Source organism: Muscardinus avellanarius (assembly GCF_963383645.1).
Source record: "Muscardinus avellanarius genome assembly, chromosome: 14".
NCBI classification, from domain to species: domain Eukaryota; kingdom Metazoa; phylum Chordata; class Mammalia; order Rodentia; family Gliridae; genus Muscardinus; species Muscardinus avellanarius.
The window spans coordinates 49,316,308-49,342,061 of record NC_137800.1 but is presented as its reverse complement, the minus strand read 5'-3'; positions in this window follow the sequence as shown (position 1 = coordinate 49,342,061).

The window sequence follows — 25,754 nt, the reverse complement described above, 5'->3', positions numbered from 1 at the left end:
GGAACAAAAACAAAATTTGTTCAGCTAGCAGAACTAATGCAAATAGGCCTCTGACCAAGCGGGCAGACAACAATTCAATGGAAAAAAAAAATCTTGTGCTAAAGTTTTAGGTCTTTTGTACAATCTCATCATGATTTTATAGGTAAAAGGATAACATGCTTAGCTTTTTTCAACCTACATTTTTGAGATAAAAATCACATACCATACAATTCACCCTTTTTAATTTTAGGCTTCAATGGCTTTTGGTTGTACAATAAGCACGCCAATTCCAGAACACTTTTCATCACCCCCAAAAAGAAACCCATATCCATTAGCAATCATTTATGTCTTCCTCCCACAGCCTCTAACAGTGACTAATCAACTTCCTGTCTCTATAGATTTGTGTGTGCATGTATGGTGCTGGGGATGGAACCCAGTGGCATTCTACCTCTAAGCTATACCCCCAGCCTGATTTTTTATTTGGAAACAGGTTCTCACTAAGTTGCAGAGAGCCTCACTAAGTAGCTGAGGCTGTCCACGAACTGTGATCCTCCTGTCTCAGCCTCTGAAAAGCTGGAATTACATGTGTGCTCCCTATAGATTTTTAAATTCTGGACATTGCATACAAATGGAATCATACAATATGCGACCTTTTGTGTCTGGCTCTTTGACCCAGCATAATGTTTTTTAGGTCCATCCATATTGCAGCAATGGATCAGAACTTCATTTATTTTTATGCCTGAATAGTATCCATTATAAAAATATATCACCTTTTGTTTATTCATTTATCACTTGATAGGCCTTTGGATCATTTCCACTTTTGAGCTATTATAGGGCAATGCACATTCATATGCAAGTTTTTGTGTGGACATTTGTTACCAATTCTTACATATATACTTAGTGTATAATGCTGGGTCATATGATAATGCTTTCTAACTTTTTTTTTTTTGGTGGTACTGGGGTTCCTGGATGCCCTTCTACCTCCGGGCTACACTCCCAGACCTATTGTTTTTATATACTTTTATTTGGAAACAGGGTCTCTTAAGCGAGCACAGCTGGCTTCAAACCTGCGTGATCCTCCTGTCTCCACCTCCCAAGCGCGGGGATTACAAGCATGCGCCACCACACCTGGCCCTAACTTTTTATATATACTTTTATCGGTGCATTGTAGTCTAACATCATAATTAACTTTCTAACTTTTTGAGAAGCTGCCTGACTGTTTTCCATAGCACCTATGCCATTTCACATTTCACCTGGTAATATATGAAGGCTCCAGTTTTTCCACATCCTAATCAATACTTTTTTTTGAATGTTTCTTAGATACAAGTGTATTTTCTTTCTTTTTTTTAGAATTTTTTCCTTTTTATTTATTTATTTATTTTTCTTTCTTTTAACAATTTTTTTTATTGAACATAAATAGTATACATTTAAACTATATTTGGTGCCCTCTCCCCCCCGCCCCTGTTTTCCCTTCCCCCCTCCCACCAATGGTTGTCCAGGTTAACCATGTCTTATTCATAATTTTACACATGTTCAGATGTAGGTTGAGATCAGCCTTCCTCCTCTCCTATCTTTCCATTCAAACTTTGCTGACATTTCCCCTCCATTATCTGGAGTCCCACTGGTATCCTCTGTGTTTCCTAGTTTGGGCATATTAGAGGAAACATATGTACCTTCTCCTTCTGTGCTTGGCTGGTCTCACTTAACATAATGTTCTCCGGGGCTTTCCATCTTCTTGCAAATTATATAATTTTGTTCTTCTTTATGGCTGAATAGAATTCCATTGTGTGTATTTCCCAGAGTTTTGCTATCCATTCATCTGTTGATGGAGATCTGGGTTGGTTCCACATTTTGGCTATTACGAATTGTACTGCTATGAACATAGGTATGCATAAGTTGCTGTATTTCTCTGAATTCAACCCCTTTGGAAAGATACCCAGGAGTGGTAGAGCTGGATCATATGGTGGATCTATTCCCACCTTTGTTAGGAATCTCCACACAGATCTCCATAGTGGCTGAACTAGTTTGCATTCCCACCAACAATATAAAAGAGTTCCTCTTTCCCCACATCCTCGCCAGCATTTGTTGTTGTTTGATTTCTTTATGCTTGCCATTCTGACTGGGGTTAGATGGAATCTCAGTGTAGTTTTGATTTACATCTCCCTGAAGGCCAGTGATGAAGAAAATCTTTTCATGTATCTATTGTCCCTTTGTATCTCTTCTTTTGTGAAGTGTCTATTTAGTTCATTTGCCCATTTCTTGATTGGGTTGTTTGTTTTGCTAGTGTAGAGTCTTTTGAGCTCTTTGTATACTCTGGATATTAGCCCCCTATCAGAATGGTGGCTGGTAAAGATCCTTTCCCATTCTGTAGGCTTCCTCTTTAGGTTATTGATAGTATCCTTTGATGAGAAGAAACTTTTTAGTTTGATGTTATCCCACTTGTTTATTCTTGCTTTAATTTCCTGAGCTTTGGGGGTTTTGTTGAGAAAGTTACTGCCTGTGCCAATATGTTGTAGTATTGAACCTATGTTCTCCTCTACTAACTTCACAGTCTCAGGTCTAATTTCTAAGTCTTTGATCCATCTTGAGTTGATTCCTGTGCTTGATGAGATATAGGGGTTTAGATTCATCTTTTTACAAATGGATAGCCAGTTCTCCCAGTACCACTTGTTGAAAAGGCTGTCTTTTCTCCAGCGTATGAGTTTGGCCCCTTTGTCAAAATTTAATTGACTAAAGATGTGTGGGTTTGTTTCTGTATCTTCTATTCTAATCCACTGACCACCTGGAAAGCAGGCCTCCGGCAAGGTGGGTATCTGAGCTCCAGTGGGGATCGGGGGCTAGGCACACAAGGTAAGCTCCGATTTTAGGGGTGGCACTGACTACTAGCAGGGGTCTGGGGCACAGACAGGGTGCACGAGGACAGTGCTGGGTTCTGAGGCATGGGACAGATGCCCCGGGCCAGTGCTGGGCCTGGGGCACAAGCTAGGACCCGCACTTTCCCTGGACGCACTCAGGTACCTGGCTTCCTTGGTCCAGGTATCCATGGGAGTCCCTGTGCTGTTGTGATCCAGTCGCTGGTGAGCACACAGAATTCTGACATGGGTGCTGCTCGCTGCTTAAGATGAAGCCCTATGTCCATTTTCAGTCTTGGATTATCTTGCCTCTGTGATTTCAGTCAGGGATCGGGAGTGCAGTTTGGGCAGGCAGGCAGCCCGCCGGCGGGCATCCCGATTGTATCTGCAGCAGGTGGTGTCCGATCTTTCTTCTTCTTCTTCTTCTTCTTCTTCTTCTTCTTCTTCTTCTTCTTCTTCTTCTTCTTCTTCTTCTTCTTCGAGTTCAGTGTTTCCGCCAAGGTACCTGGATCTGTTTTGGTTCCTGGGATGTATTTATTTTGTTAAGACATTGCTTTCTAAGTAGTTGAACTTTATTTGTTTCAGCTACTGAGAAGTGCTATGTCCCTCAGTCGCCATTTTGAATCTCCTAATCAATACTTTTTACTTTAATATTTTTATCAAGAAATTTAACTTTGTTCTTAAGCCGAACATGATGGTGCATGCTTGTAATCCCAGCATTTGGGAAGCGGAGACTGGAGGATCGCAGTTCGAGGACACCCTCAACTTCTTAGTGGGGCCCTTGTAACTCAGTGAGACCCTATTTCAAAAAATAAATAACAAAAAATAAAATAGGGCTTGGGATATAGCTCGGAGATAGAGTGCCCCTGGGTTTTATACCCAGTACTTCAAAAAAAAAAAAAGAAAGAAAAAGAAAAAGAAAAAGAAATTTAACTTTGTGTTTATATATACAGTTGAAACCTTAAACTGTGATTATGCAAATGTTCTGCAAGTACAAACTTCATTCCTCATAAAGACAAGATTTAAAAATGTCAACCCCGAATTTATTAAATGGGACTGTCAAACTTATCTTTAAACTGACTAGAGTTGCAGATCTGAGTCTGAACCCCATAAGCTCTGTGCTTGGTAAATTATTAAACTCTGTGAAACTCAGCTTTACTTCCTAACATCATACTAATAATTCCTGTTTCTAGGACTGAAGCCAGGGTTTTAGGTCCTGAATCTTAAGTAATTTTGATGGCTTATATTTAAGGAAAAGAATAAAAAGTTATGAATACAATATTAGGTATGAATAATATGTTAGCTCAGACTGCTGTAACAAAATACCATAGACTGAGTGCCTTAAACAGCAGAAATTTATTTTCTCACACTACTGAAGCCAGAAAAGTATCAGGTGTGGTGTGCCAACAGGGTCCGGTTCTGGTAAAGACACTCTTCCTTTCTTGCAGATGGCAGACCTCATCTAAACCTAATTACATTCCAAAGGCCCTACTTCCAAATACCATTGCATTGAGAATTAGGGCTTCAACACATGGATTTTTTTTGGGGGGGAGGGGACACAAACATTCAGTCCATAAAAATGAGAAAAAAAAAACATCATAACAAAGTATAAATGTAAACAACTTAACAAGCACTACATTACAAAATCCAGGAAAAAACATGATCTTTTATTCAAATGTATTTTTCCTCTATGTTTACTCACATTTTCTCTGAATGCTTTCCTTGTGCAACATAAATATTGTACTACCTCTTTCTTTCTCTCTCTCTTTCTTTCTTTCTTTCTTTCTTCCTTTCTTTCATTGTGTGTGTGTGTGTGTGTGTGTGTGTGTGTGTGTGTGGTGCTGGGGATGGAACCCAGAGGATTTCTACCTCTGGGCTACACTCTCAGACCTATTTTATATTTTATTTGTAAACAGGGTGTCACTAAGTTGCAGAAAGCCTCACTAAGTAGCTGAGGCTGGCTTTGAACCTGTGCAATCCTCCTGTGTCAGCCTTCCAAGTACTGAGATTACAAGTATGCGCCACCACACCTGGCTTGTACTACCTTTTTCTTTAGAGATAACAGGAAGAAAATTTATACTTTCAGGTTAATTGATTGAATTTCTTGTTACCAAATGATATGTTCTACTAATACAAGTTAATTCATTCAGATACTTGTTCTAAATGTTATTACAGCCAGGAGTGGTAGTGCACACCTCTCATCTCAGTTCTTGAGAGGCTGAGACAGGAAGGTTACAAGTTTGAAGACAGCCTCAGAAATGTAGTGAGACTCTCAGCAACCTAGTGAGACCCTGTTTCAAAACAAACAAAAAAAAAAATTAAAATAGGGCTAGAGTGTACTTTAAGATAGAATGTCCCTAAGTTCAATTCTCACACACACACACACACACACACACACACACACACACACAAAATGCTATTACAGGTTTGTTTCCTACAAACACAGTTTAGATATCAGTGCCAGTCACAATAAAACAAACCATAATATAACTTCTCAACATGTATACTATAAACAGAAGTGACTGTGAAACACGAAAACATAATCCATGAAGTCAAAATGAATGTATTCCTAAGTCAAGATCTCCACAGCCATATCTATGATTGCTCACAATTATTTCAACACTACCCTAAAAGGAAAGAAATGAAAAAGGGAGAGATGAAATATAATCAGCAATCTTAACTGACTGCATGTAAATACCTATCACACAGATTTTCTTTTCTTTTCTTTTTTTTTTTTTTTTTTTTTTTTTTTTTTGCGGGTCTGGGATGGAACCCAGGAGCATTTGGTCTCTGAGCTACACCACAAGCCCTATTTTTTATTCTTTATTTTGAAACAGGGTCTCACTGAGTTGCACAAGGCCTCACTAAGTAGCTGAGGCTGTCCGTGAACTGCAATCCTCAGGTCTCAGCCTCCCGAATGCTGGGATTACAAGCGTGTGTGCCACCATGCCCGGCTCCTATCACAGATTTTAATCATGTAAATACCTATTACAGATTTTAATCAAAACATATGGCCTTGTAAGAACAATGCTGTGGCTCTTTCAGAATTGTAGAAGAGTTCATGAAGTGAAGACCCTAAAACTTAAACTTCATTAACTTTACAGTAAACTTGATTCTGCATATTTCATGGAGTGTCATAGATGATGTGAATGCTGATTGATAGATTAGAAGTCTCTTGAATGAACGACAGCAAAATCAGAATAATTTTTAGAGATATTATTATTTTTATTTTTTTATTATTTTTATTTTTATTTTGATGCACTGTATTCATACATCATAATTGGATAAAAAAATACTTTTGTAGACATACATGCACACATCACCCAATTAGCCCCTACTCGATCCCCTCCCCATCCCTCCTTCCCATGCTTGGCTTAGTGGTTGACGTCTAGTATTATAGCAATTTATCCAAAATTAACAATGATATTCTCTCATAACCATTTAATTTGTCTGATACCAAGCTTTTGATGACTTAACGATAACATTTCAATATTTCTTTTTGCTTTCTTTCTTACCAGAGAATATTTTTAGGTGAAACTATCATACATTTATTTATTTATTTTTCAGAAAAAAATCTATCTTGATATGGAATATGGACTCTAGATACCCAAAACAATCTCGAAGAAGAACAAAGCTAGAAGATGTATATTTTCTGATTTCAAACCATACAAAGCTACAATAATTGAAACAGTGTAGTACTGTTCTAAAGACAGATATATAAACCATTGGAGTTAAATAGAAGCCTAGAGCTAAATTCTTCCATATATTGTCAAGTTATTTTTGACATGGTTTCTACGAACATTTGGTGGAGGAAATAATAATCTTTTAACTAAATATTGTTGAAAAATAGTAATTACATGAAAAAGAATAAAACTGGACCCTTACCTAACACCACATACAAATATTAACTCAAAATAGATAAAAGACCTAAATATAAATCTTAAGACTATAAACTTTTAGAAGAAAATCTGGGTCATAAAACCTCACAACATTGAAATTGGCAGTGATTTCTTGGATATGATTTCAATGGCACAGGCAACAGAAGGGTAAACAAACTCCCTAAAAAAAAAAAAATCATATATCCAAAGACAATGTAAACAGAGTTAAAAGTTACTGATAGAATGGAATAAAATACTTCCAAGTGCTATATCTGAAGGTATATTAATATTCCAACTAGAAATCCTAAAAGTTAACAACAATAGAGGCAAACAATACAATTTAGAGATAGGTAAAAGACTAACGTAAATAATAATCTCCACAGATAACCAATCTTAGTTGTCTGTTGGATGGAAAATCTTGTTTCTCTGGTTCTGGTGTGTGTTACCTATTTCTTCTTTGTAGTTAATCTCTTTTGAGTATTTTCTCTAGTGCTGGTTTTGAAGACATAAATTCCTTCAGTTTCTGTTTGTCATGGAAGTTTCTTATTTTCCCATCTAATCTGATAGAAAGTTTTTCTGGGTAGGAAATTTTTGGCTGGAAGTTGTTTTCTTTCAGAGTTTGGAATATGTTACTCCAAGCCCTTCTGGCTCTCATGACTTGGTTTGGGAAGTCTGGAGTGATTCTAATTGGTTTGCCTCTGAATGTCACTTGGCCCTTTGCTTTTGTTGCCTTTAAGATTCTCTGCTTGGCTTCCACATTGGTCATTTTGACAATTCTGTGGCGTGGGGATCCTCTTCTCCGATCCTGTCTAAAGGGAGTTCTATAAGTTTCCTGGACCTGTGTATCAACCTCTTGCTCTATGTCTGGAAAATTTTCTGCTATTACTTCCTTGAAGAGATTGTTGATCCCTTTGGTTTCACCTTCTTTTCCCTCCTGTATTTGAATTATTCTTAGGTTAGCTCTCTTAAAATGGGCCCATATTTCTTCAATGTCAGATTCCTGCTGTCGGATTTTTTTTTTCTAAATTAGAAACTATGCATTCATTTTTAGAATGATCATCTTCTAGGAGCGAGATTTTATTCTCCATGTGGTCTAATCAGTTGTTTGTACTTTGAATTGAGGCCTTTACTTCATTAATTGCATCCTTTATCTCTTTTTGGCTCTCTGAATTCTTTTCAAAACACCTCTATTATTTCTACAGTTATTTTCCTGATTTGATCTTCTAGAAATCTCTGAATTTCTGTGTTATCAGGTTCTGATGTTGTGGGGTTGTGGGAATTCATTGCTCCATTGTTATTCCTCTTTCCCATGATTTCGGAAGTTTGTGCCTTCTCTGGGTTCTTCCCTTGGGTCACTACAACTTCACTTAAGGTGCTCTGGATCTTGAGTCTGTGGTATCTCAGTCCCCACTACTTCTTTACTGGGTTGTATCGCAGAGTCTCAGACCCAGGGAGTCAATCAAGGCTGCTTTAGACCATGGGGGGGGGGGTGCCAGGTTGGGCATTCTCCTATGGTGTGATATCTCTGCTACTGCCATTCCCCCACTGGGTCAAGTCCCTGGGAGTGCGGTACTGGGATTTCTCCTCTAGGAGCCGCAATTTGACACACTGTTGTTGAGTGCGCTGATGGAGCTGTAGTGGACTCGGTGATTTTGCTGCTGCTGCCGCCGGTGGCAATATGGCGCCGCTGCCACGCCCTCGGCCATGAGGCTGGCATATTTCTTCTCTGTTTTTGAGCTCTGCTCTGAGTCCCTGCAGGTTGTGCAAGCCCAGCCCCTGGAAGCTTTAGATGCTCCCTGCGCCGAAAAATCTGCCGAATCCCGCAGGGCAGTTTCGCAGCGGCTCACCTCGGCTCGCTGTCCGCCGCTCCTCTCTGGAGCCTGGTGGGCTGTTGAGTGCATTCATCTGGAGTGTCTGTTGAACTCGCCGCTGCCGCTGGCAGTAAGGCGCTGCTGCCTTGGGCGTGAGGCTGGCATATCTCCTCTGTGGCTCTGAGCTCCATTCTGAGTCGCCCTCCTCTCTGGGGCCTGGTGCTACAAGAAAAGATGACGCCCATGCTGCTCCGCACTGCGGCTCTGGCCGCAGCACTGTGGTCTGGTTTCTTTCTGTTGTCTCGTTTTTCCAGCCCTCTTTTCTCTGTCTCTTGTAATTACATTTTTTGTTTCTCTACTATGGTGTTTTCTGGCTATGAAAGGCGCTGATTTTGTGGTAATAGAGATTGGTTGTTAGTGGGGCTCGCAAGCCCCGCTTTTCTCCGTCGCCATCTTCCCGCGAGATATTATTATTTTTAAACAAACAGGGCAGTTGAAGGAGGCTCGGGAGAAGAGAGAGGTCTCCTCACTCTCCTTCCAGCAATGTCATCTTATATTGAGAGGTATTTTGTTGTTGTTGTTGTTGTTGTTGTTGTTGTTGTTGTTGTTGTTGTTTTGTGGGTCTGGGAATGGAACCCAGAGGCATTTGACCTCCAAGCTACATCCCCCACCCTATTTTTTTATTCTTTATTTTGAAACAGGGTCTCACTAAGTTGCGGAGGGCCTCACTAAGTAGCTGAGGCTGTCCACGAACCGTGATCCTCTGGTCTCAGCCTCCCAAATGCTGGGATTACAAGCATGTGCCACCACGCCCGGCTTTATATTGAGAGTTTTATCTAAAACACTGCAAAAAATGATTAATCACAGGGCACAGCAGCAGTCATGTTATGAGTCAGGAAAAAATATCAAGGTAGTCACAGATAAATCTGGGAAGGAAAGGGCAAAGAAAGAAGTTGTCAGGGTCCCAGTTTATCAGTCCCTTTGGGCCTTCAAGCAAACAAATCTCCTCCTTGGGTGGGCAGTTTGTGCCCTCCTCAAACCAGATGGAGGTTACCTCAAAGTTGATGACTAAGAAGGCTTTCAACAATAAAGTGGTTTTGACAGTTAATGAGTCATATTAACTATTGGCTTTTGTTTTTCAGAGTACCTTATAGAAGTCCATTCACACCAGAAAATACTCCCTTTCTATTTTACAAAACAAGGCATACCAGTGCATGCCTGTAGTCCTAGTACTTGGGAAGTTAAGGAAGGAGGATTGCAAGTTCAAGGCCAGTCTCAGCAACTTAATGAGACCCTGCTTTGAAATTAAAATAAAATAATAATTATAATAAAGGAGTCAGAGATAGACTCTCCTGGGTTCAATACCTAGTACTCCCCCACACACACATACACAAATTATTCTATCTCAGTGAGTTTCCTTTTTATTTTTTCTATGGTATTGGGGATTGAATACAGAGGGGTTCTACCACTCAGCTGTACCTGTAAACCTTTTTTTTTAAATTTTATTTTAAAACAAGGTCTTCCTAAGTTGACCAGGCTGGCCTCAAACCTGTAATCTTCCTGTACAAGTCTCTCTGGGATTAGAGGTATGTGATGCCATGCCTGCCTCATTATATCATTTTCTTGATGAATTAAAAATATGCACCCATATGGAAGTAATCATGTTTTTTCTTCCTGCATACAATCTATACAAACATGATTACTTCAATTTTGTTTTCCCTGATGGGCAGCTGAGTAATAAGCCAAAAAGCTTTATGGAAAAAGAGATAGAATTTCTCTGGGTTCAATCTCCAGAAACACACACACACACACACACACACACACACACACACACACACTTATCTATTATTATTATAAAAGAGAGATCAGCCAGGCATGGTGGCACATACTTGTAATTACAGTCCTTGAAAAGTTGAGAAAGGAGGATTGTAGGTTCGAGGATACCTTCAACAAATAGTGAGACTCATTAGCCTAGTGAGAACGCTGTTTCAAAATAAAAAGAAATTCTGCATTTCTAAAGAAAAGAAAAAGTGAATTGAAATTTTTGATTGAGCTTTCCAACAGAACAATAAGAATCATTTACATTGACTCTCATGTACTGGTACTAACATGGGGTGAGGTAGGAGGGATGTAGCACTATTGTTAAGTAGATAGCTGACGGTATGGAATTTTTGTTGTTGGTTTTTGTTTTTGTTTTTGTTTTTGTTTGGTACTGGGGATGGAACCCAGGGGCATTCTACCTCTGAGCTACATACTTAGCCCTATTTCTTATTCTTTAATTTGAAACAGTCTCACTGGGTTCCAAAGGGCCTCACTAAGTAGCTGAGGCTGTCCATGAACCCAGATCCTCCTATCTCAACCTCCCAAATGCCAGGATTACAAGTGTGTGCCATTATGCTTGGCTAGATTTTCTTTTTTTACGTTTCAAGCCTGCTTTGCTCATCTTGTATATGGATTGCTTTCTACAGTAGTGTGCACAGCTGCCCTCTACTGGATAGAATAGCAATTTTGCCCACATTAAATGAAGCTGGACTTAATGGTGACATCCGATCCTGTAATCCAAAAACTTGAGACGCTGAGACAGAAGGATCGCAGCTTCAAGGACAGTCTCAGCAAATAGTGAGACTCTCATCAACCTAGTGAGACTCTGTTTCCAAATGAAAATAAAGTAGGACTGGAGGTGTAGTTCAGGGGTAGAATACCCCTGGGATTCAATCCCCAGTGTCACACACACAAAAAAAATCTTAAGTATTTATTTAGCTTTCAACAAATATTTGTGATGATCACAAGCATTGTACTGACCTTCAGAGATACAGTGAGTGATGGGAAAACACATTGCCTGGTATCAAATAGCTCACAGAAAGTTGGGGAAAACTTTTAAGGAAATCAATGATTGCAATGCAGAGTCTAAGTGCTATAATAGTGGTAGGTACAGATCCTGTAAGTTCACACAAAAAAGCTGGGAGTGGGCATATGCTTGTAATCCTAGTACTAGTGAGGCTGAGACAGGAGGATCTAAGGTTCAAGTACAGTATCAGTAGTTTAGTGAGGATTTCAACAGCCTACTGAGGCCTTCTTTCCCAATAAGAGATAAAATTGATCTGGGGGTATAGTTTGGAGGTAGAATGCCTCTGGGTTCAAATCCCAGTACCACACACACACAAAGCATCACAGAGAGATATACTCTCTGTGGTCTATTTTGCTTACTAATTAGTATGAGCCCAGTTTGAGACCTTGTCTGAAAAAATGATCAAGTAATTCAATAATTTTACCCTGGGGGGTGAGGTTGGCTGATAAAATATAAGGCATCCACAGGTTCATTGCCAGCCTCTGCTACTTAGTGAGGCCCTCCGCAACTTAGACACTGTTTCAAAATACAGGATAAAAAATAGGGCTGGGGGTGTAGCTCAGAGGTAGAATGCCCCTGGGTTCCATCCCCAGTAACACACACATGCATGCGCGCGCACACACACACACACACACACACACACACACACACACACACACAGTAAGTAGGAGCCAGGCATGGTGGAGCCATGCCTGTAATCTCAGTACTTGGGAAGCCAAGACAGGAGAACTGTAGGACTGGACGTGGTAGAAAAATTCGAGCATGGTGGCATACCTTTGTAATGCCAGTACTTGGGAGGCTAAGAAAGGATTGCAGGTTCGTGGCCAGCGTCAGCTACTTAGGCTCTCCACAACTTATGAAACCCTGTTTCAAACTAAAATCCTGCTGCTACTTCTAACTCTGTAAGTTTTTTATTTAAAAGCTTATTCATATTGGTGACATGTAGGGGCTAGTTATACCTAGGGGAAGGAACCGGCATTAACTTTGGAAATTACTTTTAAAGGAACCATACTTAGGCTAGAATATAATTTTATAATAGAAAAGTTTTCCCCATTAATATTAAAGTGTGGCAGTAAATAAAAATTGTCATCCCAACAACATGGGGAAAATGTGTTGACAAGGTTTGATGAATGAGAATAAAAGAAATAGGAGTAAACTTAGTGGTAGGTTTGGTGTAGTTTTATAATGTCAAAATAACTTTTTTTCCCCTTGTGGTTCTGACTTTGTTCTTTTTATTTATGGTAGTCTCCTGTTTCCACAGGAGATATGTTTGTTTTCCCTATACATACAGATATATCAGTGATAAACTTTGGTGTTATTTTTGGTGCTGGGGATTGAATCCAGGGGCATTCTACCTCTGAGCTACACTCCCAGCCCTTTTCACTTTTTATTCTGAAACAGAATCTCTGTGAGAGGACAATGCCTATCTGAAGAGATGAATGAAGTAAATGAAATAGGCATTGTGATTTAGCATTAGGCTACTGTTGGTCATCTGCTTTGAGTGATCCTTGATCATCAAGCCTTGGTATGTCACAGGGAAGCTTATACAGTGCTACTACCTAGATAAATGGAGAATTCATGTCCAGGCAGGATGGAGTAAGACTGCATGAGATTGTATTGTGTTACTCAGAATGGTGAGAAATTTAAAACATGTGTTTATTTCTAAAAGTAAGGGGTAGCTCAAAGGTAAAATGTCCTTGAGCTCAATCCCCATTACCCTACACACACAAGTTATATAGAGTAAAACTGGAGCTTAAAATGTTATTTTAAAATATCAACTGTTGCCAGGCGTGGTGGCCCACGCTTGTAATCCCAGCATTTGGGAGGCTGAGAGCATTTGGGGTGCTGGGCCCTCTGCAACTCAGTGAGACCTGGTTTCAAAATAAAGAATAAAAAATAGGGCAGGGGGTGTAGCTCGGAGGTCGAATGCCCCTGGGTTCCATCCCCAGACCTGCAATAAATAAATAAATAAATAAATAAATAAATAAAATATCAACAGTTAATAGGATTATAAATACAAAGCAACTCTTAGTGGATATTTTGAGGTGAATGTTAAAATCTGATAAAAGTTTCATTCTCTCTTCCCACTAAATTTAGAGTGGAAGAAACAATCATTCCCTGAAATTCCTCTTTTGGTCCAGGTAAAAACAAAACCAACTATAACCTTGCTATAACGTGTGTGTGTGTGTGTGTGTGTGTGTGTGTGTGTGTGTGTTACAGGGTACTGAAATCAGGAGCGTTGTACCTCCAAGCTTTACACCCTCAGCCCTATTTTATTTTTATTTTGAAACAAGATCTCACCAGTTTGGTAAGTCTCACTACTTGTTGAGACTGTCCTTGAATTTGCAGTTCTCCTGTCTCTGCCTCCATACCTGGCTTAACCTGAACTTTTAAAACACTATCTCAGCTGGGCATGGTGGCGCAGGCCTCGCTGGTTTAGGAGACCCTGTTTCCAACTATAAAAAATAGGTGTCTGGGAGTGTAGCCCAGAGGTAGAAGGATTTCCAGGAACCCCAGTCCCACCCACCCACCAACCAACCAACAAAAACACTAGCTCAGGGACACCTTGGTGTTTGCTCTGCGCAAGCGCAGGTCTGGATCTGCCTCCCCCGCACCTGCCCGCACGTGCATGCGCGGGGCCTGCGAAGCGGCTTTGTTCCTGAACTTTCCAGGAAAGCGGACGGAGGCAGTTCCGCTCCCTGCAAAGAACAGACCCTGAGTACTTGAACAAGCAAAGAAGACAACTCGAGGTGTGTGTGGGGGGACGCGCAGATGATGGAAGGTGGTATAAAAGCTAGCAAACGGCGGGGGAGAGGGACCACATCTGTCTCCTAGTACTTGGGAAGCTGATACAGGAGGATGCCAGGCTTCAGGCCAGCGCGGTAACTTAGTGAGACCCTATTTCAAAATAAAAACGTCTGGGATTGTTGGAGGCCAGCCTCGGCTACTTAAAAAGACCTTGTTTCAAAAAGTAAAAGGGTTGCGGTGTAGCTCAATGGTAGAGCGCCCTGGGTTCCATCCCCAGTACATCCTCCCCCCAAAAACAAAACAAAAAACAGCGTTTCGGGTACATCGAAGAGGCCACGGTCACAGCGTTCAGGGGTGTTTTCTTCTTATTCTGCGAGAGGGTGTCGCTCTGTGGCCCGGACTCCTGGGCTGACCAGGGCCTCCCCGGTGCTGGGGCCTCAGAGATTCGTGGCTTGGTCCCCACGGCGGATTCCAGGCACCCCAGCTTCTCCGAAGGGCCGAGCGCTGCCCCGGGCTCCCTCGGCGCCCCCCGCGGGGCCGGGCGGGGCCGGGCGGGGCGGAGCTCGGGAGCGGGGCGTGGCCTCCCGAGGACACGCCCACCGCCTGCCGGGCGCGGCGGCCGCCGCGGAGCTGGCGCGCGGACGACCCGCGGAGCCGCGGAAGGTGAGGGCGCGGGCGCGGCGGCGGGAGGGCCCGGCGCGCCCGGGATGTGCCCCGCGCGTCCCAGCGCTGCGGCCGGCGGTTGTGCGGGCGGACTGGAGGTTTTGCGAGCCCGCTGGTCTTGGGACTTCGGGACTCCTGGATCCGTCCTCTTGAATCTCCAGCCCGGGTTCTGGAGTGGTGCGGGTGCAGGAAAGCCTCCGACCCTCAGGTAGTTCCAAGCAAACCGCCCCCTCAGCCCGTCGCTGCCCACGTCTTCTAAGAGTTTCCTTCCTCTCCGTGCGTGTGGTTGAATTTCTCGCTGTGGAGCGCTCCGTGAGGCACTTTGCCTTGGCAGCGAGTGTATGGAAAAGACATTTTCGTAATGATGCCCCGGAAGGTGGACAGGTCGAGGTTATTGGTAACTCCGAGGCTTTGAAAGATAGCACCGTGCCTCTCTGGTTGTAGAAGTGTGGTCCCCAAGTGCAGTGTGAAGCATCCTAACACCAGAGCGCATCGTTTCAGAGGAGTGACAAATACGGGACTGCTTCACAGGAGGCGTGCCATAATTATATTTTGCTTATTTAAGTATTTGAACTTCAGCTGGATGTGCTGCGCACGCCAGCAGTCCCAGAACTTGGGCAGCTGAGATAGGAGGATGGCAGGTGCGAGGCCAGCCTCGGCAACCTAGCGAGACTCCACTTCAAACTAAAAAAGAAAAAGAGCTGGGGATGTAGCTCAGAGGTGGAACGTCCCTGGGTTCAATCCTCAGTACCACACATAGAATTTTTTAAAGTTTCCTTTTTTATGTGTAGCGACAATATAGTGCCACCAGTTTTGAGAAAAGCGTTGTTGGGTTCACATTTAGAAAATAGTGTGTGTGTGTGTGTGTGTGTGTGTGTGTGTGTGTGTGTGTGTTACTGGGGACTGAACTGAATTTATGGGCACTCTACCACTGACTTACACCCCCAATCCCTTTTTATTTGTTATTTTGGAACAGGATCTAAGTTGCTGAGGGTCTTGGTGAGTTGCCAGAGTTGGCCTAGAGTTCGCGATCCTCCAGTCTCAGCCCCTCCAAGTTCTGAGATTACAGGTGCATGCGACCACACCCGGTTTATTGGTGTTTTTTGTTTGTTTGTTTGTTTGTTTGTTTGTTTGTTTGTTTGTTTTGCGGTACTGGGGATGGAACCCAAGGGCATTCTATCTCCTAACTACACCCCCGGTCTTATTTTTTATTCTTTTTATTTTTTTGAAACTCTGAGTTGCAAAGTAGCTCGCTAAGTAGCTGAGGCTGTCAGTGAACCGCGATCCTCCGGGCTCCGCCTCCTGAATCTTACTGGCAATTTTTTTTAAAGGTTTTAGATCTCATTCAAAATATATTATAACTACTTGAAAGGAGAGTGCATTTCAACAGTTGAGGTTAAAGGGAACTAGAGGCAAGAAATCGGTAGAGGTATTCTCTCACTGCTCAGTTTCTTAAAACCCATTGAATTAATAACAAAGAGAAGCCGGAAGTGGAGGTGCACACTTGAGGCCCTCTGCAATTTAGTTCTTTCAATTTTATTCTTCAAAATAAAGCATAAAAAATAGGGCTGGGTAGCCGGGCGTGGTGGCGCACGCTTGTAATCCCCGCGCTTGGGAGGCTGAGACAGGAGGATCGCACAGGTTGGAAGCCAGCCTCAGCTACTTAGTGAGGCTCTCAGCAACATAGTGAGACCCTGTTTCCAAATAAAATATAAAACGGGTCTGGGAGTAAAGCCCGGAGGTAGAAAGCCTCTAGGTTCCATCCCCAGTGCCACCAAAAAAGGGGGCCTGGGGGCGTATCTCGGAGGTAGAGTGCTGCTGGGTTCCATCCCCAGTTCCGCAATAAATAAATAAAATAAATAATAAATACAAACAAAAAATAACAAAGAGAAGCCCTGTGTTTACATTATTGCCCAGATATTTAAAAAATCTGAATCATATCTGGCTGTAAACATGTCAAATTTGGAGGGAGAGTGGCTTAGCATTTTGAGTACTCATGCACATTTTCTTTGTTAAAAGAGCAGGGTATGGTGACATAGGCCTTTAATCCCAGTAGTTGGAAGGCTGAGCTAGGAGGATTGAAATCGAAGACCAGTCTCCATAACTCAGTGAGACCCTGTTTCAAAAGAAGTAATAAATAGGGCTGAAAGTGTAGCTCGGAGGTAGAACATCCCTGGGTTCCATCCCTACTACTAACCCCCCCCCCAAAAAAGTATGAAAGAACCCATAGACCCACGCAAGAATAAGGAATTATCTGTAGAGGGCTTGTTGACCAATAGAAGGAGTAAAGTGATAACTTCTGCTTATACTCTTTGTGAAATTTTAACCCTAGCAGCCAGTGATAATTTCAATTTTAGTATGTACATCCCCAGATTTTGTTTTTGTCGTTTAATACCTTAAAATGGTTTACACGACCAGTAAAATATACTACTTTCAGTGAGCTTCAAGATTACATTTTTCTGAAGATTACTTTTTTCTCTCTGTACACTAGTCAGAGAGAAAGATAGTATTACTTGGGGACTTAAGCTATCAAATTCCATATTATTGTACTAAAGGATGACATACTATACCTGGATTGCAATTTTTTTTGTGTGTGTGTGGTACTGGGGATGGAACCCAGGGGCTTTTCTACCTCCAGGCTATATTCCCAGACCTATTTTTTTAATACTTTATTTAGAAATAGGGTCTCACAAAGTTGATGAGAGCCTTACTAAGAGATTGAACCTGTGCGATCCTTCTGTCTCAGCCTCCCAAGTGCCAGAATTACAAGTGTGTGCTGCCATGCCCGGCTTGCAAAATTTTTAAGATAGGGAAAACAATATTTTCACAATACCCAAATTAATTTTAGAAAATTGCAATTATTATTTATGGTAAATGTGCTACTTTAGTCTGCTTTTGCTTTGTCTCTATTTTCCTTTCTCATTTTTTTCAAAGATTATGTTTTAGGGCATATAAAATGCTCACATATTATTCTATTAGTTGTGATAGAATATGACTAAGGCTTCAATCCCTGAGTATGTTGTGTAGTTTAGATTAATTTTTCTCTAAATCTGTAAAACATTGTATTAAATGTGAAAAACAGCCTTAGCTTTTCCTATTCGCGTTTTGTTACATTATCAAAAAGGAACTTTTTATTGTTGTTGTTCACTGCAACAGGTATTCCAGAACTCCAGGGTTTTATTCATTGATTTGATGTGTTTAAGAGGAATATGCTAAGGTAATTTGTTTCTGCTTTGTAATAATTTGTTTTATAAAATTAGTTCAATAGTAGAATTAGATTGTCAGAAATAACTATTTTATGAAGTAAGAAAGTTGCACAATAAGCTAAAGTTTAGAAAAATATGAACTCATGAGTAAATGTGATGTTTGCTTAATGAGCCAATTTGCCAGTCAAGGTAGATCCTGTAGCCTGGTGGCAGTTTTGTGTCTTAAGAATGTATAACCTACATAATGCAAAGCCTTTGTAATTACTGCCCTTTGAAGTTAACAATAGCCCCTCCTGAGGGGTCTGTCTTTAATTACAACAGCTGAGACTTTGGCAAAGCCGCAGTTGCTGCTTTCACTAAGGTGACTGCAGATGTATGTAGACAGTTAAGTCCTCATCCAAACCTAATTTTCATTTTTATTAGCTTTGTAAGTGCCTGCTAGACCCTAGATATGTAAAGAATATTTGTAGTCTTTAGGTTTTTCTGGACAGTTTAACCTACTGTAACTCAACCTGAGGATCCCCTCCCTCCAGTGCTGGGGACTGAACCAAGGTCTTGCACAGGAGCCCTTGCCCAACTTGGGGATTTTTGAGGGCATCTCCAGCCCAGCTTGAGGGTTTTTGAGGCCAGTGATCCAACAGAGAAAAATCACTGAGTTGAATAGATTGCCAGGATTCAAATCTAAAACTGTATTCACACTCATTCACTCTTAGTGCCTTAATGGGGAAAAATACTTTCATTTTGTTAAAATGCATACTTCTGTAAGTATAAGCTTGTTGCAAGCACTGGTATATTTGCCAGGGATTGAGCAGCAAAACTGTACAGGATGTGAGAGAAGATAAATAAATAGCATTTTAAAATTATAATTCAGCAGAACCATTGCCATTCCTGTAGTCTAGAGGGTTCTTAACTTGAGGGACATAAACTTCAGTAACTACTTGTGTAGGGTGGAGAGGGCTGATACCTTTCCTCGCCCATTATAACGGTCATGGTCCACACCTAACAAGGTTAATGAGAGAAAACCATAACATTTTTATTTAATCAAAGTTTTACTTGACAAAGACCCAGAGGAAACTGCTTCAGGTTGGGTTCATGAAGAATGAAAACCGTGCAGAAGTGTAATTAGACAAAGGGTGTGATGTAATAGCAGGAGACTAAGGGGGGAAAACCAAGCCAGGCCTGTCTCTTGAAATTTTTCTTGGTGTCTCTGTAGAATTCCTCTTCAAGGGAGATGGGAGAGAGTTTGACCATTCTATGTTCTATGGCTGGCTTTGGGGAAAGGACTTCTAGTTTCTACGACCCACATTGGGGAAGAGGAGCTCCTTTCTGTTACTTGCTTTGAGGAGGAAGGAGTGGGAAATAGACACTGTTGAAGGTCAGAAAGAGACAGTTGCTTCCTCTGAGGCCTTCCAGTTTCAAGTTCAAAGTACTCAGTATGTCGAAGTGCCATACTTTGGGGTATTGCTTTTGGAGCCCCAACACTCGAAAGAACTGTAATTGTGAACATGTGTGGCTTGTGTTAATTTTTATCGGGGAAAATATGACATCATACAGATTTTGTAAAAGGTGAGAGAGACCCTTTGAGACCTTCACCTTAACCACTAAAATCAAGTTTTAGCAATAATAAAATAGAGGCAAGGTTTTTTGAGGAACGTACTTTACTTGTACAAGCTGAAATAGGAAGATAACAACAGAACTAGGACATAAGCCTAGGTTTTTGGCTATCAGTCATTTGCTTTTCTCATTGGTACACGTTTATTGCACCTTGTAGTGCCCTTTTTTGGAAGGGCAGTGTTCTCCCCTCTGGGTGACAAGTAAAGCCTTTTGTCTGTGTGTATTACTGGGAATTGAACCAGGGGTATTCTGCCTCTGAGCTATAACCCCAGTTCTTTTATTCTTTTTTTTTTTTTTTTGCGGGTCTGGGGATGGAACCCAGGGGCATTCAACCTCCAGGCTGTACCCCCTGCCCTATTTTTTGTTCTTTATTTTTGAAACTGGGTCTCACTGAGTTGCAGAGGGTCTCACTAAGTAGCTGAGGCTGTCCGAGAACCGCGATCCTTCAGTCTCAGCCTACCGAATGGTGGGATTACAAGCGTGCGCCACCACGCCCGGCTTTATTTTTTCTTTTGAAACAGGGTCTCACTAAGTCTTACCAAGTTGTTGAGGCTGGCTTTGAACCTGCGATCCTCCTGTCTCAGCCTCCCATGTACAGGGATTACAGTCCTGTGCCACCACACCTGGCAGTAAGTTTGATCAGTTTGACTTGTCAGTATACCCCATCTCTCCTCCTCCCTCCTCCACCCCCTTCTTTTACCCTAAGGTTTGCCCCAGAGGGGACAAGTGTAGGGCATTAGCTCACTGGAAGACCACGAGAGGGTTGTGCCCCTCATCACAATGGCCCAAGATTTCTGTTGGGGAATATGGGAAGCAAGGAGTTGCTTTTTTTTTTTTTTTTTTTTTTCAGGTTTGGGGATGGAACCCAGGGGCATTTGACCTCCAAGCCATACCCCCTGCCCTATTTTTTATTCTTTATTTTGAAACAGGGTCTCACTAAGTTGCAGAGGGCCTCACTAAGTAGCTAAAGCTGGCAGTGAACCGTGATCCTCCAGTCTCAGCCTCCCGAATGCTGGGATTACAAGCGTGCGCCACCATGCCTGGCTGATGTAAAATCTTAAGAACAATGGGCAAAAAAAGAATTATCTGTAAAGGAGAGATGTTGACAAATACTTTCTCAATATATAGAGATTAAAACATTACTAAAATTTTCTGAAGTTAATAGAACAAATCAAAAAGGGAGAAAAGTTTCTATAAAATCAACAAATTATTTTCTAGTACCACTACACCATACACAGGGTAGTATGGTCAAGGAAATCTATAAAATACCCTTTCAGGTTAGAATGATATTTTTTCCTTAGATTTTATACATCGTTTACACACTGAGCAGTGTGTTATTTATGAAGGAAATATTTATTTATTTGGAAGCAATCTAAGTTAATAACAAAAAGAGCACATTTTAGAGAAAGGTTCCACAAATCCATCTTTCTCTCTCTTTAGAAAGCTATCCTCTTTTTTTTTTTTTTTTTTTTTTTTTTTTTGGTGGTACTGGGGTTCCTGGAAGCCCGTCTATCTCTGGACTACACTCCCAGACCTATTTTATTTTTGGAAACAGGGTCTCCTAAGCCAGCACGGCTGGCTTCGAACCTGCGCGATCCTCCTGTCTCTGCCTCCCAAGCGCAGGGATTACAAGCGTGCGCCACCACGCCCGGCAAAAGCTATCCCCTTTTTGTTGTTGTTTCTTTTATTGTGCATTCCAATTAGTTAAACCTAGGATCTTTATATGCCTTGATTTCTTCATATAGAATGGGAAAATTAACTTTATGTTCTTAAAGGTCAATTCGTTTGACACTCTTCCTACTCTTCCTGCTGTATTGATTAACTGTCTTTCAAGCCCATTCCCATAAATTAAACCTAGTATTTCCATTTTTCTAAATGTGTTGTTGGTTGCCCCTCTGGAGTTTTTAGCCCATATAGATGGAAGCAATTTATACGTTCTTGTTCTGTCTTAAGGCTAAAGCAGAGAAGGGACTTCTCAAGTAAATAAGTAATGTAATGGCTTGAAAAGAATGAAGGGATGTTGGACGATGTACTTTACACTGTACAAATTTAAAAAGATACCTCTTTATTTGATTAAACATCACTAATGATAGCTAGCACCTTACTTTGAATCATTGTTCTAAATGTTGCACATGTTAATTTGGTAATTAATATATTAGGAGAGTGTCAGTTAAGTCAATTAACTTTCTTTGTGCATGCTGCTATCCCCCCAACCCCATTTTACATAGATGAAGCCAAGGAACAGAGCGATTAGGTAACTGATTCAGAATTGCACAGTAAGAGGTAGACAGGATTTAGTAGTAGGTGGTTAGACTTCACGAACCTGCCACCAAAAAATGTACCTCTTATCTATGGCAGTAATAAGTCAAATAATTTTCTTTTTAAAACAATTTACTTGAACTATTTATTCTATGTTTTAAAGGAAATTATTTACTTGCAAAATAGCTGACTCTGAAAATTATTCTTGTTCACTTTATATTTAATATTTGTAGTCTAATAAAAGAAAGCATCAGAAGAGTTCAGAGAAGTTAAAAGAAAAGATTCAAGTATATTTCTTTGCCAGCGGTGCTATGACCAGTTGCTTTTGTGGGGGGACTTGATAATATTCAAGGTTTGGCTAGCTGTTTCTGTGAAGTCTTATAAGTCTCCAGTCAACCTACTTGGTGTAATCTCTGCTAGGTTTATTTCATTGTTTTAGACGTTGAATGATTGAATTGCTTATGAACAGTTTTGGGGAAGTTTGTTATTAAAGTCAGGTAGAATCTTAAAATGAACGTAATGTTAGAAATATATATTAAAATTCACTTTTATAGGAATATTAGTAAGAATGCACATTGTTAGCTGGGTGTGGTGGCGCATACCTGCAGCTACTTGGGAAGTTGAGGCAGGAGAATCAACAAGTTCAAGGCCAGCCTTGGCAAGTTAGTGATACCCTGTCTCAAAATAAAAAGGGTTGGGGAACTAGTTCCATGGTACAGTACACATGGATTCAATCCCCAGTAAAAATCACACCAAAAAAAGCACAATATTGTTGCTAATGTGAAATAAGATTGGTTAATTGCCAGTATTTAGCTTCTCATTTAAGTTTATTGAAAATATTAATTTAAAAAATAAACATTGACAGAAATTTAAAAATGAAAAGAAATTTTAAAAAGTAAAAAACAAAAAACAAAAATGAACATCTGTCTCTTTTATGAAAAGGATATATAATTTGATAAATTTATTTAGAAATTATAATTGTGTATTTGTGGTTTACCTGGGCATTAACTCCATTACAAAATTAAATAGATACTTTAAAAAAAAACTGTCTTGCTGACCTTAGTAATATACTTCTCCCCATTAGCTTCCATGCTACTTGAAATTGAACCCAGCTAAGCTATATCTCCAGACTTTTTAATTTTGAAACGAAGTCTCACTAAGTTATCAGTGCTGGCCTTAAACATGCCAACCTCCTGCCTCAGTCTCCTGAATAGCTGGGATTACAGGCTTGCACCAGTGTGCCCAGCAACATACTAAGGTGAATAATAATTGATAGCTATATTTCCCATGCCAAAATGTTTACAAAATGAAACTAATTTTTTGAGCTAATGCAGAAAGAGAACTTACTATTTTGAAAGGAGAGGAATGCTTGAATGGCAAGAAGACTCTGTGCACACTGGGGTAGGAAATGTTGATTCAGTTTTGGTCAGTCCTTGTTAGAAATGCCCATATAATTATTTTTTCCTGCATTAATAAAAACAAATTGTGTTGTTTTTTAGATGTAACCAATTTCAGGGATTACTTTGTTTTTGGGAAAAGTAACTGGTATGTTTTCTACAAGTATTAAGTAAGATTCTCTTATTATTTCTCTTAAGGATTAAATAAGATCCTCTTATTATTATTATTTCTCTCCTAAGAGTTTTATGTTATTAATTCCCTAGAAGATTGTGTCATTATCTTTAATCATGTGATTATGCCTTTGTGTTTCCCTAATGTCTTTTAAGAAGTCTCATAACCATAATAGATTAGTGACTAATCTTCTCCCTGTGCTTTTACAACAATTCCCAACTCCTGAGTTGGGTTGGTGGCACACTTGTAATCCCAGTACTTGGGAGCCTGAGACAGGAGGATAGTGCAGGTTCAAAGCCAGCCTCAATTACTTGGTGAGCCTCTCAGCAACTTAGACCCTATTTCCAAATTTAAAAATATAAAAAATAGGTCTAGGAGTATGCTCGGAGGTAGGAAGCCCCTGGGTTCCATCTCCAGTACCATACACACACACACACACACACACACACACACACACAAACTCTTTTCAGAGAATACAGAGTTTGGAGTTGTATTGATTGATTTGTTCCTCATCTTTCACAGTCTGATAGAAATTATTAATTTCCTGGTAGAGATATCAATTTTATATCCTCTAGCCACATAGGTAGAAGGGTCTCTTGATCAGTTATCTATTTTTCTTTTTATATCTGATACAGAAGATAAGTGGCTTTAAGTCAGCAAAGTGATTTTTTCTCTAATGTTCCCTTTTTTTGTTTTTTGGGGGATGGAACACAGGGACATTGTACATCCAAGTTACAACCCAGCCTTTTAATTTTTTTTTTTTTTTTTTTTTTTTTTTTTTTTTTTTTTTAGTTTTGAAGCAGGGCTTCCTAATTAATGAAGGTCTCACTAAGTTGCTGGGGTTCACCTCAGACCTGCAATCCTCCTGTCTCAGACTCCCAAGTACTGGTATTGTGAGTGTGCCACCATGCCCAGGTTTTCACTGTTTTCTTAAAACAGTAACTTAGAGGAAGACATTTCTTTTCCTTGTAATTAATGCTTGGGCTAAAAACTGAAACAGTGCTGACACAGAGCAGAGCAGGCAGTCCAGGGGCTCCTTGCTGTGGAGTGGAAAGGGTTGCAGGTCAGCCTCACCGGGTGCTTCTGTCTGAGGCAAGGCAGGCAGAACTTGTGCATTTGGGAAAGTATGGGGATGAGGAGTGAGGCTGATTCACAGAGCAGGAGAGCTGTTTGCTCACCTTTCTCTGTAGCCAGGATAACCTCTACCTCTTTGTGGAACTTGATCTATTTTTACCACAGCAATTAGACTCCAAAGGGAAGAATTACCAAAGGAGTCCTAATCCTTGGGGGGCCCTTAACTTTAATTATTCCCCTGGTGAGAAGCAGCTGGACTGGAAGTATTTTCCATAGTCTAGACTCTTGGGAGAGTCTTTTAAGCATGTAAATTACTTTTATCTTCGCTTTCATTTGAGTCTGTATGATTAGATATATGATTCTTCTTGGACCTGGGAGAGAGGCCACCCTAAATTGTCAGAGAAATCTCTCCATACAGTATTGATAGATTCTTAGATTATTAAAACGAAATTAGAACTTTTGAGTCACCGTAAAAATCATGGAAACCAACACACACACGTACACACACATACACACACAATCTTTTTCACGCACGCATATGCTCTCTTTTTTCCAATTATTTTTAATTTTTTTAATTTTTTATTTTTATTTATTATTTTTTTTGGTGGTACTGGGGTGGAACCCAGAGGCTTTCTACCTCCAGGCTATACTCCCAGACCTATTTTATATTTTTATTTAGAAACAGGGTCTCACTAAGTTGCTGAGAGCCTCACTAAGTAGCTGCGGCTGGCTTTGAACCTGTGTGATCCTCCTGTCTCAGCCTCCCAAGTGCAGGGATTACAAGCGTGCGCCACCACGCCCGGCTTAAATTTTTTATTTTTTGAAATTTTTTATTGGTATTCTATTCATACATCTTAATGGGATAAAAGATAGTGGAGACATACATGTGCACATTATCCATTTAGCCCATATACAATTCCTGCCTCATTCCCTTCTCCGCCCTCCTTCCCATGCTTGGCTTAATGATTGACCTTGATATGTTTAAGTACATCCTATGCTTTAAAGAGTTTCCCTCTTGCCCCCTCCCATACCCTCAGTTAGGTCATCTTATTTGATCATCTATAGAATCTCATTCTTCATCTAGAGTTCCTCCTGTTAGCCATTTCTCTTCTAGCGTTTGCATATTAGGGAAAGCATACAATTTCTTATGTTTTGTGATTGACTAATCTCACTTAGCATAATGTCCTCCAGATCCACCCATTTGCCTGTAAGTGATGACATTTTTTTTATGGCTGAGTAAAATTCCATTGTGT